Here is a 3656-nt window from a genome sequence, read left to right on the forward strand (position 1 = left end):
TTCCTGAAATTGTTGATCTGATTTGTTTTGGTATCACTGAGTTTTTTCAAAAGTACCATCCTGAATTCTCTGTCATTTAAGTCACATAATTCTATTTTTGTAAGCTTATTTTTTGGAGATTTTTCTCTTTCTTTCTGAGATGCCTCATCTCCTCTTTTGTTCATGGTGTTTAATGGACTATTTTTTTGCCTGGGCATTAATGGAAGTATATTCTGCTATTTTTCCCAGAAAGATTTATTACATAAAGATCTCTCTAGCCCGTTACAAAGAAGGTGTTTTTCTTTTAGTTTCCAGTACATGGCGTTTAAGCCTCTTGGATCACTGCTTTATATAAAGTCTTAATAATGTCTTTTTTTTTCTTATAGATATTTAATCACGCTTGCTACCCTGTCTCAGTTCCTGTCAGTGTTAGTGATAGTTTCGATAGCGTTTGCTCAGATTGCCTTGGGGCTCTGCGTCATTCAGTCTTGGAGGGTATGTGGGGAGGGGCCCTCTGGGTTGGGGGATGGGGGCTGTGGTTCAGCGTCGGTTTTACAACCGCAGCTGGTAAAAATCAACTGTTTTTTCTCTGCCATCCCCGCTTTTCTGCTGTCCCCATTTCTCTGCCTTCTACCCTGATGACTGGGCCCTGCTGCTGGCCATGTGGAGCTCACAGTACTCCAAGGCTGGGCTGTTCAGGGAACTCACTACTCCTTCTCCCCTCCTGCTCCTCCTACAAATAGCTCTGGTGGTCGGGAGAGGCAACTTCTTTATTTCTCTCAGTCCAGCACCCAACACCCGGGGTTCTGACCTGTGGTAGCTCTTATGCGCAGATCCCACGCACAGATGATCTGGTGTGCAGTTTGGGTGTTTTTTTGTTGTTGTTGAATTTTAGATGTTCAAATTATTGTTGTTTCAAGGGGAGAGACTCTGGGACATCTCACTCTGCCATGTTTCTCTGATGGTGTTATGTTATATAACACAGTTGATCTTGAAAAAAGGAAATGATTGGGGAAGGGGGAACTAATGTAATCAAAGAGTCCTTAAAAGCAGAGAACTTTCTCTGGTTGGTGGCAGAAGAGAAAGGAGAAGGAAAAATCATAGAAATTCAAAGCATGAAGAAAACTTGATGTGCTCTGGCTGTCTTGAAGGTGGAAGGTGCTGGGTGAAAAATGTGAGGTGGAATTAGGTTCTGCCAACAACCTGAAGGTGCTTGGAGTAGATTCTCTTCCAGAGTTTCCAGAAAGGAATGTGATACCTTTATTTCAGCCTTGTGAGCTTCTAAGCAGAGAATCCTGCTGAGCCACTCTGTGCTTGGGTTTCTGACCTATAGAAACTGTGAGCTAATAAATGGGTAGTGTTTTAAGCAGCTAAGTTTGTGGTAATTTGTTACACAGCAATAAAGAAAACAAACCAAAAACCTAATACAGGGGATTAGGCAACCTTCTGCCAAATACATAGTTGAGGATGAGGAAAGAATGGTCTCCTAGTAGGGTTGCTAGATAAATAAAAATCAAAGATACTCAAAAAAAAAAAAAAAAAAAAAGCAAGATACTCAGTTAGATTTGAATTTTGGATAAATCATTAATATTTTTTAGTATAAGTATATTCCTAGTTTGAATTTAAGATAAACAATAAACTTTTTTTTTAGTATAAGTATATCCTGTATAATATTTGGTATATACTTATAATGAAAATTACTCATTAAACAATTGAACAAATAACAACTGAAATTCAAATTTCACAGTCTAAGTTACATGGAAAGTCCACATGTAAGCATTCTGGTCACAGCTGACTTCCCAGATAGATAGCCAGCACCAACTGCCAACCCATGCATTTACCATCTTGGATATCCAACCCAGTTGAGCCTTCAGAGGACTCCAGTGCCCAGCCAGCACCCGACTGCAACTACATGAGCCACCTGGAGCAAAAGCCACCTGAGCTCAGTCAATATACACAACATGAAAGGCAATCACAAATTTTTGTTTTACTTCACCACATTGTGGGGTGGTTTGTTACATAACAATAGATTATTGAAATAGGAGTGGTCTCTTAATGGATATAACACTTATTTTCAGGGGAACAAGACTTAGACTACCCATCTGTAATATGGGAATGATGAGCCAGCCCCCCATCAGAGTGCTGTTGCGAGGATCACATGGAGGTATACAGTGCCTGACAAATTCTTAATAAATGTTAACTACTGTTATTATCAGTAATGACATCCAGCAATAATTTTCATAAACAACTTCTATCTAATTATTGGCAGAAGGAACTCTAGTTTAATTGTTCTGGATCCGAAGCCATGGTTTGTGGTAGGGATTCCCTAGCTTGTACCACTGCTTGGCTTATAACCTGGGCACTAATCATCTGGGTCACCTTGGGACACATCTGACACTAGTTGAGCTTGGAGGAGTCATTAGGAAGTCACACTATCGAAGATGAATGACTTTAAAAGAAATGATTTAGGTGGATATTCAGTTATAATTGTCTTAAATTAAAAAAAAATTCTCCTGGTAGAGATTATTGCAGCCCTGCTTGGTGGTCCAAACCATAGTGGCACTTGAATCATTCTGTCATCTCAAAGTTACCCTTCCCCACAAAGCTTCCCCAGCAAATCTCTGAGCAGGGGTGGGAGATCCTCAAGAGGGACCTGGTTCTGATCAGCTTGGTATCACAGGAGGATTCTAGTCCTACCATCAGTTCCATTCAATGCCACACCTACATTTCTACCCCTCATTGGAAACCTGAGAAGTTATGCACCAGGAGCCCAAGAGAAATGTTTATGATGTTTTGAAGTCTGCGATGCTTCTTTTCCTCCAGGCAGGTTCTTCACTTTTCTTACAGTCACTGACACCTTTGAGAATCTAGTGAAAGATTTGGAGCCATTCTCTGGAAAAAATTAACATGCCAAGGCATTCTGGACTCTCTGAATTCTGGTGCATGGCTTCTAGGCTATAGATCTTTGCTTTGGGTTCTTCAAAGTATGGTGCATGGGAAGCCACCCTAGTGTTAAAGCCCCTTTTGTACCCCACAGAATGATTTTCTTGGAATGGCATATAGAGATTCTCCATCAGCCTATTTTGAAGGAAGTTATGAGAAAGTCCATATGGTTGTGTAGAGGTGTACATTGTTCATCCTCATTGCTGTATAGTAGTATATGTATGTAGATAAGAAAGTCTTGTGTTCTGTGGCTGTGTGTAATGTGAAAATGTTGTTCATATTATATTTATGATAATCCATGGTGAAAACTTGCCTCCTTGATCTCCATGTTCGGAGTTTTGTACTTCCCCTGACTGTCAGCTTTGTTTTTATATCACCAGCTCTGTAAATCACACTGTAACCTGGCTTTCTTTTTCACATGGGTTGCTGGGGAACTCAGCCTAAGACTTGCATTCCACTTCTAGTGAGCATTGTGGATTTCATAGCAAATATTTTGTATAGTCACCTCAGTCTTGGCTTCATCTTACTTTCCTATCCTTGTTTCCCTTTTCTCTCATTCATTATTTCTTTATTTGTAATTTATTTTATGCTGCTCTATTATATGCATCTCTGCAAACCTTAAATACATCTTTGGAACAAGGAAGATGTAAATCAATAAAAGTGCATAGTGGCCAATGGAAACTCTGGACAGCTTTCTCGTTGTGAAAACAATTGCCTCTGAATATATATATATA

The sequence above is a fragment of the Pteropus alecto genome, unplaced genomic scaffold, assembly GCF_000325575.1.
Source record: "Pteropus alecto unplaced genomic scaffold, ASM32557v1 scaffold28, whole genome shotgun sequence".
Classification (NCBI taxonomy): Eukaryota; Metazoa; Chordata; class Mammalia; order Chiroptera; family Pteropodidae; genus Pteropus; species Pteropus alecto.